The sequence below is a fragment of the Mercenaria mercenaria genome, chromosome 6 (assembly GCF_021730395.1).
Source record: "Mercenaria mercenaria strain notata chromosome 6, MADL_Memer_1, whole genome shotgun sequence".
Lineage (NCBI taxonomy): Eukaryota > Metazoa > Mollusca > Bivalvia > Venerida > Veneridae > Mercenaria > Mercenaria mercenaria.
In genome coordinates, this window is record NC_069366.1 from 50,145,931 (window position 1) to 50,163,297 (window position 17,367).

The 17,367-nt window shown below is 34.4% G+C and overlaps 2 protein-coding genes across 6 annotated transcripts in view; one reads left to right on the plus strand and one right to left on the minus strand.

Annotated features, from left to right (window-relative positions):
• LOC123548929 (mu-type opioid receptor-like) overlaps positions 1-14,109 on the minus strand; it is a 107,253-nt gene extending 93,144 nt beyond the window's left edge. The window contains exons 1-2 of one of the 2 annotated variants that reach the window (XM_053545870.1): positions 13,910-14,109; positions 13,215-13,295 (exon numbers count right to left, since the gene is read on the minus strand). The gene's annotated coding sequence lies outside the window, so the exon portion shown is untranslated. Of the gene's footprint in view, positions 1-13,214 lie in introns of both variants that reach the window. The other variant, XM_053545869.1, reaches the window with a different exon arrangement.
• LOC123548927 (ATP-dependent DNA helicase Q4-like) overlaps positions 1-17,367 on the plus strand; it is a 361,389-nt gene that overhangs the window by 229,092 nt on the left and 114,930 nt on the right. The window lies entirely within an intron of this gene.

Here is a 17,367-nt window from a genome sequence, read left to right on the forward strand (position 1 = left end):
AAACGTGGCTTTCGTTTTCAAGTTTAGCATTTCTACTTTCATTTCATTTACTTCCGGAAATAGCTGAAGGTCAAGTGACGACATTTTCTGTGTTGTCAAAAACATACATATACCTGGCGAGGTTGCATTAATATGTGCTGGCCATCCTAAGGTTATTAGAGAAATAATTTTTATCCAAAAATCAGTGCTTTTTCGACATTTTTTTACACGTCTGTACGAAAACTGACGATTGAGACAAAAATGGCTAAACTAAAATGCATTTTAGGAAATCTGTATATCCTTTCCGCAGCCTTAACGTGCTAAAACGTATTAGCGTCTGATGGCCCTTTCACACTTCCGTAGAAAGAACATTTATTACACGGAACTTATTTTGAAAATAATTCTGAAATGTCTAGGTTTGCAGCTCTCAAATACGGTTATATCTTACATCTGAGGCATATACTGACACTCTCAGACAACATCAAAAGTGACAATTTGAGCGATTTGATGATGTTCCGAAATTATCAATGTACCCTTGGTCCGTTACGGACCCCTGTGGGATTTTTGTTTATCCAGAGCTCAAATACTTTTTAATAGATTAAAAGCTGACATGCTGTACTAAAGCCCAGGTAATTTCAATTCGTGATAAAGTGCTGAAAATTGGCTCCCCAATAGCAAAAAAAAACAAAAAAAAAAAAAAAAAAAAAGGAGTCCACACGCGCATACATTTAGACGGGGTGACCCCTGCGCATGACCCCTGACTATCTACGAATCAAAAATGCGGCTTTCGTTTTCAAGTTTAGCATTTCTACTTACATTTTATTTACTTCCGGAAATAGCTGAAGGTCAAGTGACGTCATTTTCAGTGTTGTCAAAAACATTTTTTTTTTTTCATATACCTGGCGAGGTTGCATAAATATGTGCTGGCAGTCCTAAGGATATATAAAAGTTGAAACTTGTAAATTTGTATGACCTCAGAATAAATGTTTTAAGCAAAACCAACCAATTTTAAATGCCCATGAAATAAAATGATTTCACAGTAGTCAAATTCCATAATATAGTTTGTTTATGCAGATTTAAATGAAATTTGTCACATTGACTGAGGCTGTTTCAGAAATCTAGGTGCTTTCTTCTAGTAAAAATAGTAAAATGTTTTGCCAAACTAAGGCCAGAATAAATAACAGCCCAAATTCATTATTATCTTAATTCTGAAATTTAAACATGATCAGAAATGCTAAAATTACTTCCATGGATGTCCATGAAACTTTGGCATGAATAACAAGAAAAAATTGTTTCAACTATCGTAGATAAATTTGAAAGGAAAGTTACAGGAGTTTGAATATTGGGATATTTCAAGTCAATATATTAATGTCTTGATATCAAACTTAGAATGTTGATGAATATGGACTTCAGGGTTTTTGATTCTTTTGTAATTTTTCAGTCTCAGGTTTATGCATTACCTAATTCTTTGCATAATTTGTACCCAAAATTTGAATGGACTGAATTAACTTAATTTTTAAAAAGCATTTGATGTGAAACTGAAACACTAACTTGATTGAAACTCGTTTTCCAGCATCATGAACTTAATCTTATTTTTTTTCTTACAAAATTCAAATTGCCCTCCGGTAGTTTACGTCAGATCTCTTTGATTTTCCTATGTAGCCGAGGGTTACTTAAGCTAAGAACTCCTTGCACAGTTGCATCAAATAGATGTTTTTCTGAATGATACCATTGTGTGTTTAATGTGATGTGTTTGTACTGCAGTATTTCTCAATGAAAACAGTTCCTCTATTTTCTTTCACCTACAGTTATAAATTGTTTCCATTGGCCTCCCTCCAGTATTTTCAGTAATATTTATTTTATTACTCGCTCTGGATCATTCTGACATTAAGACCCATTAAAATGATGAGGATTTTGTATTTATTGCAATATTTTACTGTCTTCAAAGTTTTTGATGTAGCCCATCTAGTCAATGTAGATGAAAGAGAGGGATGGAACTTGAGTGTGTGTTTAAGAATCTGCCAGTCTTACAGTATAATTATGCGATTAAACATGTAATCTATATTTTGCTAGCTCATCTGAACTTTATTCAGGCTGAGCTATTTAAGTTTAGATGGATTGACCTTCCTCCTGCACCAACATCTCTGAAACTACTGGACAGAATAACACTAAACTTGGTCAGTAACATCCATCATGGCATGGACATCTTGAAGATGTATTCAAAAGATTCATCATGGGCCCTTTTTAAGGACCAGCAGAGCTAAAAACAGACAGACTACTGTTACTAAAGGACTTCCTGTAATGAACCATTTGATCGATATTCACCAATCTTGGTTATAGCATCCTTCTTCAGACTCTTCTTTTAGGGATTAATAGTAGTAGAAATACAAACGGTTAAACATTTTCTAAATATGAACCACTTTATGCATCTTCATCTGACTTGCTTGTATCTCTCTTCATTTTATTCATATGATTCCACTGATTAGAGCTAAAAATGGAAAGAAACTCTTTTAAAAATGTTTTAAAGATCTTCACTGAACTTATTGATGGAGTCATGGACTTTCCTAAAAAAAATTTTGATAAAATTATGAGCAGAGTGGCTACTTTAGGTGTTAGACATGTGCCATGCTGATTAATGTATTCGGATATGGTGATGACAGTTTGGGTCTGTTGTTAATCCACTAATGGTCAATGCTATCTAATTAATTCAATTAGATAACAACTTAATTGTGTCTTCATCATGTCTGCACTACTACCTTTGAAAGTTGAAGTACAGTCTATGCTTTTGGTCTGAAAAACATACCTTTTGAATTCTTTTTGTTGATTTGATGATAACGGAATATTGGTATACCAAAATTGCTATTGAATCATTGCCCTTGCTAATAAAAAGACATTAAGACTCAGCACTGTACAATGACATTCAATTTAGCAATAAAATAAATGCCATAAAATGGAAACCCCATCCAAGCACTTGTTGTGAAGGATGGGGTTCATTATTTTCACAAGGCCTTGGCCTCTAATATATATATTCAGCATGCTGTCCTATCAACCGTATCAAGATTCGCTACCTTTAAAGGCTAAAATAGCCATACAAGTCACGTGACCAACCACATATAAAACCATGAAAAAGCGTGCAAAATTCATAGTTTTTAAAGTATCATGTTGGCTAGAAAAAGAACTGGGCTGGGGCAAACAAAAAGTGGTGGGTTCCTATATATATTTTCGGCCTCCGGCCTATTTCCAATAATGAACCCCATCCTTCACAACAAGTGCTTGGATGGGGTTTCCATTATTTTCACTAGGCCTTGGCCTCTAATATATATATTCAGCATCTTTAAAGAGCCAACATGAATAAAAAGGAACCAAAAGAATAAAAATATTCAAACAATAATCTTTATTCATCCAAAAGTTGTCCTTCAAGAACAATGCCTTTGTATGAAGAATCAAATATCTTCTTAAATCATTAAATACATAAAGAAATATATCATCATTTTAAGAGTCACAATACTATTTGCTACAAGTATTCAGTACAGAGGAACTGAAATTGGACGAACTTGACTCAATTTCTCTAAGATAGTATTTATGGAAATTCTTAGCTGAAGACCAGTCGGCAGTCTTAAGAATATCCACTAATTTACATCCTGCAAATAAAGCAGCAGACGAAGATGCAGCTCTAAAAGAGTGAGCTTTATAAATTCCAACGTCAATTCCAGCACGAAAAAGTACCGCTTTCAGCCACCTAGCAATTGTGCTCGTAGTAACAGCTTTATAGGTTACAAATGAAATAAACAACTGACGATCCTTTCTTAAGGACTTAGTACATTTCAAATAGTAATTCAAAGTCCTCACTGGACAAAGTTCAGTTTTTTCGAAACATTTGATTTCAACTTTAAAAGGAATTCTGGTTTTGAACACTTAAGGTTCTCACATACACAAACTACTTTATCACTTTTAAAGCAAAGACTGTCAACACACAAAGACTTCAATATTTGAGCTCTTGCAGCTGTACTCAAGGCTAAGAGAGTCACTAATTTTAAGGTCAATAATTTTAATGATAAAGAATCCAAAGGCATCCAACTGGAAATATGATTCAGAACTATGGAAACGTCCCATGTTGAAGAATATCTAGCCTTAGTGGGGTTACTTACAAAAAGTCCTTTTACAAAACGCGACACAACAGGTAAATTACTGTTCCAATTTCCATGAACAAGTTTTAATGTCTCAAAAATCACTGATTTATGGGTAGAAATAACACTATATGACTTTTTTAAATTCTTCAAGAAAAACAAGAAAGTTACTATATCCGTTTCAGAGGGTGAAACGGGATTACAGCTCCTGATACAACACCACATAGACCACTTCCTCCACGCTGACGAATACTGTTTCCTAGTTCCAATCCTCCAGCTCTTGAAAATGTGTCAATAGCCCCTTCTGGAACTCCTCTATCCTGGAGCGACAACCGGAGACAAGACCCCAATCAAGCACAGTTGTTTTCCCATAGGATGTAGTTGTTGATTGTGTACCATACGAAGAAGATCTCGGTGTCTTGGTAACCTTATAGGAAGACAGATCAAACTATGAAGAAACAATGGAAACCAGGTCTGGTTAGGCCAGAAAGGGCAAATTAAAAGAGTTTCTTCAACTTCATCCTCATATCTTATTCAAGACCTTACTCAAAAGGTTAAATGGAGGAAAAATATATGGTTCTAATCCCTTCCAATTCAGAGAAAAAGCATTCACTGCCCAAGCACCAGGGTCTGGCATCCAAGAGACATAACAATCTAATTGCTTGTTCAAACGTGAAGCAAACAAATCTATATTTGGTTGCATAAAATGTTTGGAAAGTCTATTAAAGATATCCTCTTTCAGCTTCCATTCAGTTGTATCTGAGAAATTACGAGATGCAAAATCTGCTTGCAATTATTACAACCAGGTAAATGGAAAGCTGACAAGAATATATTTCTTTCCAAAGACCAACTCCAAATCTGTTTTGCAAGATTGTCCATATCAGGAGAACACATACCACCATTTTATTCACATAAGAAATTGCAGTTGTATTATCTGATTGGATGCCAATGTGAATATCCCTATGTTTTGAAAAAAGAGACTTTAAAGCAAAGAAAATTGCAAGTAAACTCTAAATAATTTATATGATAAATCATTTCCCTACGAGTCCATCTGCCTCCAACAGTAACAGAGGAATCAACATGAAAACAATCCCAGCCTGCATTCGACGCATCACATTGAATCCAAGTTGAAATTGAATCTTGTCTTATCTTCTTACCATTTTTGGCTCTGATATTTTTGACCCACCATTCAATTTCATTGGTTGCTAAATCAGTAAGTTTCAGTACTGCATTATAATCACCGAACAGGCTTAAACCTTCTACTTTCAGCCGCTCAAGACTTCTGTAATGTAATGGGGCTTCAAGAACTGCATGGAAAGCATTTATTAAAAGACCAATGAATGAAGCTAGATCTCTTATCCTGACAGAGTCTTGATCTAACAATTTTGAAGCTTTAGAAATAATTTTTTGTATTTTTTCTTCAGGCAAAAATACCATGAACAAAACAGAGTCTAAAATATACCCAAAGAACACAATTCTCTGGCAAGGAATTACAACTGATTTTTCATTGTTAATGACAAAACCCAATGCTTGCAACTTTTTATACATTGTCATTGCATTATGGCGACAACTTTGTTTGTCTTGATTCATATTAATAGAATCATCAATGTAATAGGAGCATCTTATGCCCAACTGTCTGAAAAATGCAAAGACCGGTTTCATGATTTTTGTGAAAACAAAAGGGGCTGATGAGAGCCCAAAGGGGAGACAACTGAAACAAAATAAGTCATTCTTCCAAGTAAATTTCAGATACTTTTGACTATCATGATGAATAGGTATCGAAAAATAAGCAGATTTAAGGTCTAAAGAAGTAAAGTAATCATTTCTCTGTACTAATTCCAAAACATATGGAAAAGTCTCTTGTTTAAAATGTTCATAATGACATAAAAGTTAAGATGTTTCAGATTGATAACTGGTCTCCATTTGTTGCTTTGGGGCTTAGGAACTATGAAAATATTTGAAATAAAATCCCCTGACTCTTTATCAGTACCATAAATTGCGCCATCATCTAACATTGATTGTACTTCCTGATCAACCAAAGCCGTTTCTGCATCATTAAAATTAATCTCATTTGGAAGTGAAGTTTGCACTGGTGTTTTGTCAAAAACAATTTTATAACCTTGCACAGCTTCTAAGACCCATTGGTCAGAAGTTAATGATTTCCATTCACTAAAAGAAGCCAACAATCTCTCAGAGTTACTTACCTTTGCTTTAGAGCCTATCTCAACTAGTTTGGGGAAGCATTAGTAGTTGGCTGAGTGATGGTACATGAAGGTGCTCTTCTCGTCCTATTGCCAAACTGGTGTTGGTACCCAAATTGACCATATCTCTCATTCTGTGTGTACCCATTAAGGTTTATTTCGTTGCATTGCTCTACCTCTAGCACGCATAGGTCCTATATCCACTCGGTAGTTGCCTGGTACAACACCATAACCCTATTGTATGAATTACTTCTAAAATTTTTTAAATTTGGGTATTTCCCAAGTCTCAACCCAGTCTCACATCTTTTCAACTCCTTTGAAATATCATCCCCAAATAAAAGGGTAGTAATTGGAGTATTGATACTACAAATCCCAGCATACCTCGACTTTAAATATGGTCTCAGCAGATAACGCCTTCTAGCGCTAATATTGAACTGAACCTGACCCAACAAAGTCAATGAATGTGAAATCAGAGTTTTAGCTTCAGGTAATTGAGAAACAAAAGGTTGTATCACCTAAGCAAGCTTCAAAACTGGCAATATTCCAGCCAGAACAAGATTTTGAATATCTCTCAACAATTTGTCTGTAATTTGGACTCTTTTTTGTTTGGCCAATTCAGACCAAATTTCCTCGTTCACTTTTGGAGGACACATAAGGTCACAATTAGCTGGAACCTTGTATTGATCAATTATACCATTAATATCGCATTGATTAGTGCAAGCAGTTTTAATGAGATCAGCCAATGATTGACTAATATTGTCTCCCCTTTCAGGGGTTTTCAATTTTGGTAGGTCCCAATCAGTTTCCTCATGAGATACATCATTTATGCCACTAGAATTTACATCTTGATCAAAAAGGGCATTAGCAAATTGGTCATCGACCTTTTTAAGGGAACTGACTGTGTTTGGGTCTTCAGAGATTTGATCATCATAGACCAAATTAGTCGAAGGGTCTGGGCCATCGTTGTCAATTTCTACCGAATAGCCCGAAATTCATCATTAAAATCATTTAAATAACCAGTCTGGTCATTCTCATCTGGTGGGGCAACGCCCAACACCTGTCGTAATTTAAATACGTCCCCAGACGATAAATTATCCAGATTAATAATGTTACCTTTCTCATGCCTGTCACTTCCATTATCACCGGAAAAGCTACCGGAAGCGCGAACAGCGCATGACGATTTGCTACTACCAGCCTGTATATCGGTTTTCCCAGATTTATTTTTAGATTTTTTCGGAATCTTTTTCTGGGGCACTTTTGATTTTTTCGTGGGGGATTTTTTCTTTTTTGTGAACTTGGGAGTTTTCCCTTTGCCTTTAGGACGAGCTTCGTCTGACGAAAACCCCGAGAAAGATTTTTCCTCGTCAGAAATTTCCCCTAGAGAAAGGACATCGTCCTTTCGACCCCCTTTATCCGAGTCGGACTGAGACATTTCAATGTACGGTAAACGTACACAGGCAAAAAACCAAAAAACGAAGCAAAGAACGTGCGTGAAACAAGGCAAAAGCAGAAAACTAAAAAGAAAATAAATGAAATAATAAAAGACAGAATGAATTCTGCAAATAAAAAAGGCTCTAACAGCGTTAGAGCAAAAACTCGAAACAAAAAATTTCAACAAATTCAAACAAGAACACGTGGTTTCTTACCAAACAGATTGTCTGCAAAAGGATCGAGTATCTATCTCGACACGTCGCTAGAACAACTATGAATTTTGCACGCTTTTTCATGGTTTTATATGTGGTTGGTCACGTGACTTGTATGGCTATTTTAGCCTTTAAAGGTAGCGAATCTTGATACGGTTGATAGGACAGCATGCTGAATATATATATTAGAGGCCAAGGCCTAGTGAAAATAATGACAAGAATATTGGTATACCAAAATTGCTATTGAATCATTGCCCTTGCTGATAAAAAGACATAAAGACTCAGCACTGTACAATGACATTCAATTTAGTAATAAAATAAATGCCATTAAATGACAAGAATATTGGTATACCAGAATTGCTATTTGTTGCCCTTCCTTATATTAATTTAAGACATTGACATTCATTATACCCCCACCAAACATGTTTGAGGGGGGTATATAGGAGTCAGTTTTGTCACGTCGTGTCCCGTCGCGTCCTGTCCCGAAATCTATTATCTCAGTTATTACCAAATGGATTTGATTTAAACTTAAAATACATGTTCCACTTTATCACCCACATAATGTGAGACAAGGTGCATAACTCTTGACACCAAGTTTTCATGAATTATGCCCCCTTTTACTTAGAATTTAAGGTTAATTTTGTTGTATTTTCACTATATCTCAGTTATTACTAAATGGATTTGATTCAAACTTAAAATAGATGTTCCACCTCATCACCTCCATCATGTGACACAAGGTGCATAACTCTGACACCAATTTTTTATGAATTATGTCCCTTTTTACTTAGAATTTAAGGTTGATTTTGATGTATTTTCACTATATCTCAGTTACTACTGAATGGATTTGATTCAGACTTAAAATAGATGTTCCACCTCATCACCCACATCATGTGCCCACATCATGTGACACAAGGTGCATAACTCTGACACCAAGTTTTCATGAATTATGTCCCCTTTTACTTAGAATTTTAAGGTTAATTTTGTTGTATTTTCACATATATCTCAGTTATTACTAAATGGATTTGATTCAAACTTAAAATAGTTGTTCCACCTCATCACCCAGATCATGTGACATAAGGTGCTTAACTCTGACATAAATTTTTTATGAATTATGTCCCCTTTTACTTTAAATTTAAGGTTGATTTTGATGTATTTTCACTATATCTCAGTTATTACAAAATGGATTTGATTCAAACTTAAAATAGATGTTCCACCTCATCACCCACATCATGTGACACAAGGTGCATAACTCTTGACACCAAGTTTTCATGAATTATGTCCCCTTTAACTTAGAATTTAAGGTTAATTTTGTTGTATTTTCACTATATCTCAGTTATTACTAAATGGATTTGATTCAAACTTAAAATAGATGTTCCACCTCATCACCCACATCATGTGACACAAGGTGCATAACTCTGACACCAATTTTTCATGAATTATGCCCCTTTTTACTTAGAATTTAAGGTTAATTTTGTTGTATTTTCAATATATCTCAGTTACTACTGAATGGATTTGATTCAGACTTAAAATAGATGTTCCACCTCATCACTCACATCATGTGACACAAGGTACATAACTCTGACACTAATTTTTCTTGAATTGTGTCCCCTTTTACCTAGAATTTAAGGTTAATTTTGATGTATTTTCACTATATCTCATTCTGATTGGCTTAGAGCCAAAGAGAAGTAACCTTTTTTTAACTTTTGTACTGAGTTTCTTCCCCTTAAATTCCAGGAATTAGTCTATTTTTAGAAATCCTATTTTAGACTTTTTATTATAAGTCCTACGTAAAAAGTAAATACATTTTTCTGTGGTAACATGGGTCGGTAAGACACTTTTTTTGTATTCACTTTTAGTGTATCTCTAATATTAGAGATTTAATATATTTACTAGTATTACTACACTAGTATTATACTAGTATTACTTATATGTGGAAGCCCAGGATGAAGTACTCCAAAGACTAAGTATTTTTAAGATTTCTTACGGTTGCCATTCTTCTGTGACAAGACTGTATGGTGGGGGTATGAGTCACTCCTGTGACAGTTCTAGTTTAAATAGCATAATGAAATTTTAATTTTACAAGAACTGAGCACTATACAATGACATCCAATTTAGTGTTATAATAAACTTAATCAGAACTATTTTCTGTATAATGACATTCATTTGAATTGTATAAGACTTTATCAGAGCTCTATACTGCACTTTGACATTCATTTTAGCAGTATAACAGACTTTATCAGAACTGTTTACTGTGCAATGACATACAGTTGAATACGGTATAGTAAGAGTTTATCAGAACTCTATACTGCACAATGACATTCTATGGAATTAAGTATAACAAGGCTTAGTCAGAGATCCTATACTGCGCAATGACATTCATTTGTCACATAATACAGTGTAATAAGACTTTATCAGAGATCTATACTGTGCAATGACATTCATTTGTATACAGTGTAAAAAGACTTTATTGGAGTTCTGTATGCCACAATGACATTCATTAGTGTGGTATAAACAACCACTTCAAAACTCTATACTGCACAATGACATTCTATTGAATTAAGTATAACAAGGCTTAGCCAGAGATCCTATACTGCACAATGACATTCATTTGTATACAGTGTAATAAGACTTTATCAGAGATCTATACTGTTCAATGACATTCATTGGTGCAGTGTAAAAAACTTAATTAGAGGTCTATACATTCATTTGTATACAGTGTAAAAAGACTTTATTGGAGTTCTATATGCCACAATGACATTCATTAGTGTGGTTTAAACAACTTCTTCAGAATTCTATATTGGACAGTAAAAGGCATTTTAGCAATAAAAGAGACATATTAGTTGTTTACCTTGAGATATTGTAGTAAAATTGTATTGTTCTTTTTGTATGTGTGTTGACATTAGAGTGATGTGTTTTGGACAAAAATGGCTTCTTAATTGATAAAATGAATTTGTTAATTTCAAGTTTTAGATACAAAATGGAAAGGAATATTATGTTGGAGTCTTGAGCTTTGATGATTGATGCCGACTCCCACAATAACAACTTTGTAGTATTTTACAATAACTTGCAATATTCCAAGAGCATCTCTGTACATTTTATGTTCTGTCTGTCTCTATTTTACAGCTGCGAGTTGACACTGTATGGAAGGTATTGGAGAGGCAGAAATTTTCAATATTCCTAGATGTATGCAAGTGCTTCATTGTAATTTCACTATTTGTGGTCATAAATGTCTTCTAAAAGTTACCCATTGAATAAATCAGTGCTCTTAATATATAATAAATTTGTAATTCTTGCATGTTAAAAATGCATGAATATAAATATTGTTCATGTAATATTGCGGTATTCTGAATTAAGGCATTTGCTCTCAGTGGCATATTTATGTTGAGACACACTGAGGCAACTGGGCAGCCTTTGTATTTTTCTGAGTAATAGTTTCAAAAAATAAATGAAAACCTTTAATGGAAGTGTATCAAACCACTTGCAAAAGTTCTGCCATGAAGATTTTTTGTGTGTCCTGCTTATAAGAAATGATACACCAAAAGTTTAACAAACTTACGAATTTTTACACTTTAGATGCTCAAAAAATAATTTCAAATAAATACCACAAGACACAAATAATATTTAATTTATATCTAACTAAAGTTTTGTCTTGATCTTCCTCATGATAAACAAAAAAATGATCAGTTGTTGCTAAATAAAGAGTAATTTACGAAATTCTCCAATGAATCTCTTTCCAAATCCACACCCTCCAATCTGTATCAAATAAGGTGTGATGTGATTGTGTTGGTCACATGACCTGAGAACTCTCCCTCCCACTTACAATCCCTCATCAGACTTTCCAGTCACACCATCATTGTTTAATGTTCATTTGTCATGTCATTTCAATATTTTTGTTCCAATTACAAGCAATAATTACTGCAACAATCCCATATATTGTGGGCAGGTGTGAATAAAGTACCATTAGAGCCCTGAGAATTCTACTCCAAAGAAACATAGTCCACATGCCCCCACTATAACATTGAAATCAAACCATTACGTTTCACTGTTTCACTTGATCAGTTGTTTTGCATTATGTTTAAAATTTCTTAGAAGACCTATAACTTTGTACTTCCAACTGCTTTTTATCTTGAATTTAATGTTTAATTATTTGTATGATTTTGTACTAACTTTGACATTTCTCATAGATTTGGTTAAGATGGGTAATGCATCCCAGGCTACAATTTTTCCTCTTTTTGAAAAAAGTGGAGTGTACTGTTTCCACTGACATATCTCTTGTTAACCTTGAGTCTGCTGGAGGCAAGTGATTCTGCCTTTGCAGCCTGAGTACAGACCAAGATCAGCCTGCACATCCGTGCAGTCTGATCATGGTCTGCACTGTTTGCTATTCAGTCAATAGATTTTCAGTGAACACCCCTTTGAATAATAAGTGCTACTGCCCAAATCGAATGATGGGCCAGTCCATTTTAGAAATTTAGCAGGGTAAAGGTTTTTTACAGAAATGTTAAATGAATTTTTATTTGTTTCTACCAATGATTTTTCATTTTAATTTCTCATTAAAATAAAATTAATTAATTCAGCGCTCTTCAGAGTACTAAATCGGGATTCAATTAAAAGATAATACTTGATGTTTACATCAGTGTGCTATTAATTTAAAAGAAAGTGAATTTGATAAAAGTTACAAATCAAATTGCAGCTTAAATATATTCCCTACTTTCCGTCTTTGATATACCAAAGTGCTTTCTGCACTTTCCTGGTCTCTTTTCAAAAATAAAAAACCAGTAACCACATTAGAAAATTTTACATTATAAAATTTCTGTTGTGTTTCACCTTTAGAACTTATAAAGTTTGTAAGTTTGCACTGTATTTGTAGCACTTATATTAGGACAATATATTATACAAAAAGCATTAAAGTATAAAAAAAATGCTTTCTCAAGCATTCTGTGGTAAAATGACGTAAATTGGTTTTCGAAAATTCCTACTTTCTCTCTTTACTACAATGGGTATTTAATTATCAGCTGTGTTAAAACAGCTACAAATAAATGATTAATTTCTTACCAGAAAAAAAAAAACTAACAAAAAAAACCATAAAAATTATATTTTTTTTTTTCTCAGTTATTAAAAGCGGTTGTGAACTGTTGAGTATTATGCCCAGATTGTAGTAGACAAGTACTAGATTGTTTTTTTCTACAGTTAACAAATTATCAAATAACAAGTTGATTAAATTATTGTTACAGCTAGAAATTTAGAAATTTGTAATAACTTACCTTTTTATTGGTGCTGTATGCTCTGGGTATGGTAAATATTCCAACACTTCAGTCAAGCTCTCCCAACAGAGTTTAGATTGTCTGGAAAAACATTGCAATTCACTGTGTCATTAAGATAACATTTCCCTGTTACACCATTAATATCAAATTTAAAACATTTATCTAGAAGAAGTTCCATTTAAATAACATCTTCTGTTAATCCACCAATTTTTTTCAATCAAATACACATCTCTGGAATTTCAAAGAAAAAAATTCCAGTATTTGTCTATCATATTGGTAAAAACTGAAGCTTCTTGATTAAGTCATTCATAGACAATTTTTAAATAATTCATTAAATTAACATTTATATTAACATGTCATAATACAATGTCAGTCAAGAGTACAGTGTGTCAGAAGCTTGTTAAATATATCAGTAAATCCATTTATCCTTTGTTATTCACTAAAAAAATCAAGAACCCATTTAATCAGTAAATATTATCAATGAAAATGGCAAATTAAGTAATAATGAACAATATTTTTTTTTTTATTTTTCTCCCTCTTCCATCAGCATAAATCCTGTTCATCTGAAAAAAATCACCATACACTGCAACAGATTATTAAATTCCACATGTCAGATAATTCATTAATGAAAATCATGTCCAGTTTGAAGTTTATTCCCGAGAGACAATAGCCCAGACAATAGATATCTTACAGACCTGCAACCAGGGGCAATATAGAGAGTAGCAGACCAATGACAGTTGCTGGAGATGACAAGAGATCTCTAACTAATGCTGGTTGATACACATTCTGTCAGGAGTAAATTCCCTGTTAGTTATACTTCAACCCGCTGATGTTTTAACTCCAATACCACATATCCCTCATGCAATATTGTATTGCTCATATCTATATCTTTTTTATGTAACTTGTGCAATACTATTGAAAGACTGGTATACATTTATTGATCGTTTTTGTTCTTTCACTATAATTAAACAGTAACAGCCTGTTTTACTTTACTGGTACTTTTAAATTAGTTTGATGAAATCACTATAATTGAGCCGCGCCATGAGAAAACCAATAGTGGCTTTGCGACCAGCATGGATCCAGACTAGCCTGTGCATTCACGCAGTCGGGACAGGGTCCATTCTGTTCGCTTTTAAAGCCTATGGCAATTAGAGAAACCGTTAGCGAACAGCATGGATCCTGACATCCGCGCAGTCTGGTCTGGATCCATGCTGGTTGCAAAGCCACGATGTTGGTTTTTCCATGGCGCGGCTCATATATATGTGAAATTCATAGATTGAGCTTAGAGTTGTTTTGTTGGATTTAAGGTTGTTCTGCACGTTGGCATAAGAGCTTTTGCTACAGCGTAGAATTTGACTAAATCCTGACTTTTCAAAACTTCAGAATATACTAAGAAAAAGGATAGGGTCTTGTGCTTGGTTTTTTAGCTCACCTGTCACAAAGTGACAAGGTGAACTTTTGTGATCACGCATCGTGCGTCCGTAAACTTTTGCTTGTGACCACTCTAGAGGTCACATTTTTCATGGGATCTTTATGAAAGTTGGTCAGAATGTTCATCCTGATGATATCTAGGTCAAGTTCGAAACTGGGTCACGTGCCTTCAAAAACTAGGTCAGTAGGTCTAAAAACAGAAAAACCTTGTGACCTCTCTAGAGGCCATATATTTCACAAGATCTTCATGAAAATTGGTCAGAATGTTCACCTTGATGATATCCACGTCAAGTTCGAAACTGGGTCACGTGCCTTCAAAAACTAGGTCAGTAGGTCTAAAAATAGAAAAACCTTGTGACCTCTCTAGAGGCCATATATTTCACAAGATCTTCATGAAAATTGGTCAGAACGTTCACCTTGATGATATCTAGGTCAAGTTCGAAACTGGGTCACATGCCATCAAAAACTAGGTCAGAAGTTCAAATAATAGAAAAACCTTGTGACCTCTCTAAAGGCCATATTTTTCATGGGATCTGTATGAAAATTAGTCTGAGTGTTCATCTTGATGATATCTAGGTCAAGTTCGAAACTGGGTCACGTGCGGTCAAAAACTAGGTCAGTAGGTCTAAAAATAGAATAACCTTGTGACCTCTCTAGAGGCCATATATTTCATGAGATCTTCTTGAAAATTGGTCAGAATGTTCATCTTGATGATATCTAGGTCAAGTTCGAAAGTGGGTCACTTGCCGTCAAAAACTAGGTCAGTAGGTCAAATAATAGAAAAACCTTGTGACCTCTCTAGAGGCCACATTTTTCATGGGATCTGTATGGAAGTTGGTCTGAATGTTCATCTTGATGATATCTAGGTCAAGTTTGAAAGTGGGTCACGTGCTTTCAAAAACTAGGTCAGTAGGTCAAATAATAGAAAAACCTTGTGACCTCTCTAAAGGCCATATTTTTCACGGGATCTTTATGAAACTTGGTCTGAGTGTTCATCTTGATGATATCTAGGTCAAGTTCGAAACTGGGTCAACTGCAGTCAAAAACTAGGTCAGTAGGTCTAAAAATAGAAAAACCTTGTGACCTCTCTAGAGGCCATACTTGTGAATGGATCTTCATGAAAATTGGTCAGAATGTTCACCTTGATGATATCTAGGTCAGGTTTGAAACTGGGTCACGTGCCTTAAAAAACTAGGTCAGTAGGTTAAATAATAAAAAAAAACCTTGTGACCTCTCTAGAGGCCATACTTTTCATGGGATCTGTATGGAAGTTGGTCTGAATGTTCATCTTGATGATATCTAGGTCAAGTTTGAAACTGGGTCACGTGCGATAAAAAAGTAGGTCAGTAGTTCTAAAATTATTAAAATCTTTTGACCTCTCTTGAGGCCATATTTTTCAATGGATCTTCATGAAAATTGATCTGAATGTTCACCTTGATGATATCTAGGTCAGTTTCGAAACCGGGGCACGTGCGGTCAAAAACTAGGCCAGAAGGTATAAAAATAGAAAAACCTTGTGACCGCTCTAGAGGCCATATTTTTCATGAGATCTTCATGAAAATTAGTGAGAATGTTCACCTTGATGATTTCTAGGTAAAATTCAAAACAGGGTCACGTGCAGTCAAAAACTAGGTCAGTAGGTCTAAAAATAGAAAAACCTTGTTACCTCTCTAGAGGCCATATTTTTCAATGGATCTTCATGAAAATTGCTTAGAATTTTTATCTTGATAATACCTAGGTCAAGTTCAAAACTAAGTCACTATGTCAAATAATAGAAAAAACGACGTCATACTCAAAACTGGGTCATGTGGGAAGAGGTGAGCGATTCAGGACCATCATGGTCCTCTTGTTGTAAGATTGTTTTTAAAAAATTGAACAACACACGTTGTTATATTAGTTTTCAAAATGGGAGTCTATGGGAAAATCACAATTTTTATGACATTTTTGCAACCTACAATGCAGATTTTAATAGAGATTGAATTATATAGTATATCTGTCGAAAAATGATAACATTGCGGTTTTTAATTAATTTACTTACAGGTTGTCATTAATTCGTAAAAAGGTTTTTGTTTCTGTATGCGGAGTCCAGGCGTTATTCTATCATATCTGCATAAACGACCTTTCTTTTGGTATATCAAATATGCAGAACTACCTTTTCCATCACTTGCACTTACACAGTTAATCAAACAGCTGTTTTACAGCTTTTTATTTTGTACGAAGATCCAGGTGTCCTGGCTATTCCTCAAATAATCATCCTGATGAAGGTCATTATATGACCAAAACCGGTAGATCTTATTAAATAAGTTAACCCCACCGGGCCGTGGTCTCAACGCGAAACTAGTCTATCTGCTTCTATTTCTATATACACATAGACTAGTTTCGCGTTGAGGCGACGACCCGGTGTTTGATGTGTTGTTCCTCTTAACTCTCTTTTTATTAACAGTCAAATAAAAGAATTCTACACTCCCAAGAGAGGTTTGGAACCTACAGTGAAAATTAAAAATTTTGACATTGATTAGTCAGTGATTAATGAGCTCAAAATAGCCTTATCATAAATTAATCCTGATCAAATTTTGACATATCAGTAATAACTATTGATCCAAACACAATAATCTAACTCTGGTGTTGCATAGTTTTGAACAAAACAATGTTGAATGGACAAGTTTTCCTTCTCCTATATGATCAAAAATCATTTTACATGCAAATGAACAATTTACATGCA